Source organism: Fulmarus glacialis, unplaced genomic scaffold (assembly GCF_000690835.1).
Source record: "Fulmarus glacialis isolate BGI_N327 unplaced genomic scaffold, ASM69083v1 scaffold11295, whole genome shotgun sequence".
NCBI classification, from domain to species: Eukaryota; Metazoa; Chordata; class Aves; order Procellariiformes; family Procellariidae; genus Fulmarus; species Fulmarus glacialis.
Genome location: NW_009211211.1, coordinates 82,515 through 88,953, shown reverse-complemented (window position 1 = coordinate 88,953; position 6,439 = coordinate 82,515).

The window sequence follows — 6,439 nt, the reverse complement described above, 5'->3', positions numbered from 1 at the left end:
TTCCTCCAACTCTCCCAGAGACAGTCTGGGGAGCTCTGCAGCGGTCTCTGGGTGAGGGAGGAGGGGGCTGCGGTGTGATCCCGGCTGCCAGCAGCGGTGGAGGTGTGCGAGAGATGCTCTCTGGACAGCCCCCGGCACGGAAAACGTGCCGCCCCATCCCTCCACTGCCCACACATCCCCGCCAGCCGCGGGGCGCAGCTGGAGCCCCTCTCCTGCACGCCAACCCCTGCGGAACGGCTCTGGCAAAACAGAAGCCCAGCAACGATTTTAGGGGGCTGGTTGATAATGGTTTCCCATCAGTTTGCAGACTCCTAAATATTTCTGAGGTTACTGGAAATGTGCTTTTCCCTTACCTCTCCCGCAGTAATTGCAAGGTGGCCCCCTGGACAGCCAGAGAGAGCACCCCAGTGAGGGTCAGCAGGCCCCCGATCGCACGCTGGTATCCAGAGAGGCTCAAATCCATATTAAGTGTAGTGAAAGTGAACTGAATCTCCCCTCTCCTCCTTCCCATCCTCTGGTCCTTGCAGGTACCTCCACACGTGCCACTGTCCTCTCCTGTGTTTGTGATTGCCCTGTACCAAAGGCTCACACATTGGGGGATGAAGAACAAAGAAACATGAGAGGGTTGAAATCCTGGTGAAACCTGGTGCCAAAACAGCTGGACAACACTAGTCCAGCATTGCTCCCTCCAGCCGAGCACTCCTGCAAAGCACACTTCTCCGGGAGGCTTTTCAGTTCCCACTGGGGGCCTGCGAAGGACAGGGACCCTCACCTCCATCTGACCCCAGCACTCGCTGAAGAATGGTAATCTTGAGCCACTGAAGATGGACAAGCCCAGAAGAAAGATGTGGCACCCAAACACTCCAAGCAACCAGACCTGCCCAGCAGGCACCCGCTCCAAGCAGCTTCGCCTTCCTCTCTCCATGTGTCCTGTTGTCTTCATTACCTCCAAGGAATGATTATGTGTGAGGGATGCAGGGATCTCTGCTGAGAAGAAGGATCTGTGTTGTGAACTCTCAGCCTTTTTTCCTCATTAGAGGTCATTTAGTTGATGCCAGGACTGTTGGATGTACTTTCTCAGAAGTGTAAACTAGATCATTGCACTAATCTCTTCTCATCTTAAAACTTTTTCTTCTCTTTATCATCCTTAGCAGCCCTGGAAAGCTCTCAGGGCCTGTTTCTGAGGTCTTCTGAGCCTCTGCAGCTTCCCTTAAAAACAGATCTTAGATCCATTGAATTACAATGGCACAGAAGGCTTTGGGGCAAAAGATGGAGTGGAAAATGTGATAGCTGTTCTGCTATTAAAAAACTAAAAACAAATATCAGAGACTGTTCTTTCTACATAGGGGGTTTGGTGTATAGGAGTTTACTAACTCAGTTAAAAATAAACCAATCCCAAATTGACTGATATGAAAAGTCAGTTAAAAAAAAAAAAGAAAGCTTATAAACTGTAGGAAACAAAATGATTTTTTGAAACATATTTTCCCTTAATTGGACATCTATTTCTGAATGGAGTCATTTGTGTATGGAATCCAGCCGTATGGCTTTTGTTTGACAGTGAAATGATCAATCCTCGAAGCGTGAACGTCACGTGGAGAACCCTATCACTGCCTTAAAAAGGACTCCTGCTCTAGCAGGGCTTTGTCAGCAGTTTCAGAGGGTGCAGAATCAAGCTGTGTTATAATCCCTAATTGTATGTAATCAGATAATGGCCTTTTAATGGTAGCAAAGGCTTTGTGGGTTGTAGTTAGAGCCCCAAGGAGGGGGTGGATTCCCCTGTGCTAGGTGCTGCAAAGGGCTGGTATAGTACGGCATCTGTTGCTTTTACAGGCCTTACAGGACAGGCAAGTCGAGGTGGATCTGGGTATAGGCAGGACAGGCAGCTGCCTTGAGCAGCAGTCTTCTGGATAGACATAAGGCAGCCCTGCTCCTGCAGCTGATCTCACCTCCACCAGGACCCTCAAGGCTGGCTGGGGCTCCTGACAGACTTAGTGTGGGGAGTGATGACTAATGCTGGGAAGAGCAGCTACTGCCCCCAATATTTTGATTCCCTCTCCACCCCAAAGACTACAGGAGCATCTACCCCAACCCTTAAGAGCTCTCTCCCATCCCTCCATCTCCTTTTATATCTTCTCTCCTTAACTCTTCCCTTCCCACAGCAAAATTGACCTGTCCAGGCTCCTCATCCCGCAGATGCCAAAGCTCATGAGACTCTAACGATATGGCTCTTTTAAAAGCCCCATCCAACAAGATCACCAGCCTTCCCCATCTCCTTCCTCCACTGTGATCTCACTGCCATCAGTGGAAGTGGTGGGTGCTCAGCACCAGGCATCCCCACTGGTGTTTGACTTCCAGGTATCTCTTGGAATGGGTATTTGGGCTTCCCTGTACCTTTTTGCAAGCATCCCTAAGCCTCACAGTGTCTATCTCAGCAATATTATATGGCCTAGTTTTGCAGAAGGTAGGACTGATACCATACAGTTGAATCTCTGTCCCACTGCAGACAGGGCTTTCCCTCCTCTTGCTCCAGAAGTCCTGACTCCAAGTGCGTTGAATAACCACTAAGCAACACAGATATTTCTGTCACACCCCAGACTGAGACATAAATTCCTGTTCTTCATCTTCAACCAGATTTAATATAGTTGCCAGCTCCCAGCCCCCCTCCCAAATCCATAACATCCAAATTAACCCTTTCACAGGGTGGTGACCACAGCTCCAATTCCCAGGCATGCTCAAGCTTTGGAGATATTCCAGTTCAGATCTTTGCAGCTCAGCACCATTTCTAGCTACCTCATGTCACCTCCTTAGACCAACCTTTGGCAAAAGCCTTCTGCATCGAGTTTCCAAGATGTTGGCTGTTAACATGCAGACATGAAAACCAGCCTCCCACCTACCTCCCCCTTCCTTCCCTACTTCTGTATCATACTGCGGAGTCTCTTGGGCTCCTGCCACGTGGAGCTAATCCCATAAAGACAATCTAGCTATCTCTGGCAGATGGATATTGATCACCTGCCTTCACAGGGACCCTGCACAAGAAGCATAATTTCCCAGTATATTCCCCTACTCCCTGACCCTGAACCATTTCATTGCCAAGACAGCGCTCCTAAAATCAACCTACCTTCTCTCTTCCCCTATAGTAAACTAGACCATTTCTTTTTTACAAGAAATAAAAGCAGCCATGAGTCCTTCAGGGGAAAGATGTTTTCCTCTCCTCCCCCCTCCACCTACACGGCATGAATCTTAGGCTGTATTTCACAGGTTTGATTTGAAGTAAGTTTCTTACTGCTGGCAGAATCTGCCTCCGCGCCCTCTCTGCTCACTTGGTGAGTGACACTAATCAGTGCTGTGGGAGGTAGGGACAATATCAAGCACCGAGGTGATTGAGAAGCCTCATTCAGAATGTACATGTACCCCAATAGGTATGTGAGGGTGAAATAGAGTGGATCTATCACTCTCTCTGCATCATTGCCCATCGCTGGCTGCAGTTCTTCATTGAAATTAATAGTTCACTGGGTGGAGAGGAAGAAACAAGGCAAATTTTCCCCCCAGAAGCCCTATTTGGTGAGGATTTTAGGGTTTGGTTTTTTCCCCCTGTTAAATGAGCAAATACCTCCATATTAATCACAATATGTAATCGACATGAAAAATCAGGCCCTGCTGGGCAGGGAAAGATACTTTGAATTATCTCAGCAGGAGAGCTGGCACTAATTTACTGCTGTTGTGCTCCAAGTACTTCTGATGCAAAAGATGAATGGAGCTGAAGGTTTGTAACCTGACTTGCAACTACGTTTAGGCTTTTTGCATAGCATCAGCAGGGCAATGTAAATTGGCATGAGACCCTTGAAGCATGGTTAGAGTCAGCAACCTAGTCCTGTATGACCTGCCCTCACTCCTCATTTTCTTTTCTTTTTGAGCAGTCTTCCTTCTCTCCTCCCCACCACATTTTTTTGCCACTCCAGAGACCTTGATCTAGAAATGTATTGCCGTTTCTCTGCAGTACCTTCCAAAAAGGTGAATTTCATGCCTGTTCTAGTTTATTTCCACAAGTTTGCCAGTGGGCCGTTCTGTAAGCAAAGATAGAGCTGAAGGAAGCAGCCACAGCTCTATTTATTAGAGAGATGTGAAGGCTGATGTTGCTTCACACTATGAGCAGGTTACATCAGAGATATTTCTAAACCCTGTAACCTTTTCTACCCTGCTCCTTGACTGGTACTGTAGGCTACAATTGTACTAGAAAATTAAATGTAGGATCTTCCTCTGTCACTGAAACCAACTGGAATGGAAACGTCTGCATTCATTCCATTAAACTTTTACCCTCCAGAAGTGGGTAGCTGCCTGCAAACTCCTTGTGAAGAATTGTTCCTGGCCTGGGCTTAATCACAGACTGCTTGAGGGAATTGACTGGGAGAACCCCCCTTGGTCTGGGCCAAAACTGTGACACGGAAAGTACAAACAATTTAAAGTGATTCAGTTCTGGAGTCCGGAAACACAACCTGACACCATTTAATTTATTCATATAGTCATGGCCAAGTTGCCACTTGCCTTTGAGCATCTGATTTTGTAAACCCTCTAATACAACTGCCACCTCAAAGCCCTTTCTTCTGTGTCAGGGTGAGAGGTGACAGTGGACCAGAAAAGAAGGGAAGATGGAGGCAGCATAAGCCCTGCTGGAGGGGAACAAAAAACAGCAGCAGGCAGGAATCTCCCATACAGTATCTCCCTCTCTGCAGGGCAGGGGCTCGTGTCACTCCACCTCCTAGCAAGAGAACACCAGAGACTGTAATTGCCCAAATGGGAAACTCTCCCAGCTTTCTTGGTGGCTTCTGTTTCTTAGTCTCCCCCTGCCTGAATGTGCATTTGCTGTTTCTGTGAGGAGGCAGGAGCTGGGAAGCTGTGCTCCCCAGGCTGGGGGAAGAAGTCAAGACTTCTAGCCAAAGATGAGACCTGTACTGCCAACAGATAAGTTGCCACTTTAACCACTGTTCAGCTTCTCAAGTTTTCAGGTCAGATATAAAAGAGCAACTCTTTGGGGTATTAGTTTCCGGTGTCTTTGGTTAACACTCAAGATCAACACCTCCAGCTTTTTGGGCTTGCATCAGATTACATGCTAGTACGGGCTCACCCTGGCAACATGTTCTCACAGCTAATTTGAAGGCACAGGCATTTGTGAAACCTCGCGTGGGCTGGTGCTTTCATGTCAACCCAGCAAGCTATAGGCCATTGGTCCCCAACTACTACTGCTGCCCTGATGTCAAACCCCAGACCCCAGGAATAGCACTACTGGTCAGTTAGTTAAAAGGGATGTCTGACATACTCATCTTCTTAGACATTTTTTTGTTCATCTGAGTTTGCTTCCCAAAGTCTCCTGTTCTTCTCAGAATTACTTCTGCTTGAGTTGAAAATAAAAGCTTTTCTTTTCCTGGTTCCTCCCGAGAAAGAGAGTGAAGCCTGCAGACAGTCAGAGCCTGAGCGCAGGAGCGCAGTGCTGGAATGCCTCTCCTGGGTCAGGGTGTCCATTTCCTGACTGCAACAGCCTATCGTGTCACACAAGCTCCTTCATAATGCGTCAAACTTATCTTTAAAAATAGTCAGGCTTCTTGTCTCTGGCCTCTGGAGCAGAGGCAGAAAATTAAACTTTTAAAACTATCCCAAAGAAACATTTCCTGTCTACAGGACAGACTTCACCAAATGACGGCTCTGTCTGCTTCATTTTTGCCAGTTCCTGCACACTTTCTTCTGTGTTCTCTTCTCTGCCCCTTCCAGGCTCCAGAAAGTAAATTTACTCTAGCTGTTTTGGGGGAATCTGAAGATTGACTCTTGCCACCTCTTGGCCTGACCTTTTTGGATATACTCAGCTGCTGCCTCTCTGCCCCTCCTGGCAAACAGGCAGGCAGTACATTGCACCACAGAGCAATTGCTGGCTAAATGCCCATATTCAGCTGGAGTCATGTCAAGGCATGGGCCACTTTGACGTTTCCTGTCACAGTGGACAATTGTTGGACCAGTTGTCATGCGTCAGGCCTTTGTGAGGTTGCGGACTTGCTGGCATGGTGTCAAAGACCAGCGTGTTCCTAAAGGTACCCTGCTAGGTTGTTAGTGTGGTGCCAAATACTCCGGTCCCTCTGAGGCTACTGACCCCAAGCTCTGGACTCAGCTGTGCTTTTCTGTAAGCACCCCAGGATCAAGCTGTTTGAACGCGGCACAGTTTATTAAGTGAGCGTTGCATAACTGTTCTTGCGTAGCACTGCAAAACTTCCACAGTGCTCTTTTTGACTTCTCATTTCTGAAGGTAAAGTAAGTTTGGCTGGCTGTACACTTATTTCTGGGATGGTCTGTGGCTATGCCCCACAACGGACTTGTTGGAGCACACCATGCATCTGTTGGAGCACACCATGCATCTGTTGGAGCATACCACAAAACCTGTCCCAGGTTTCCTTTC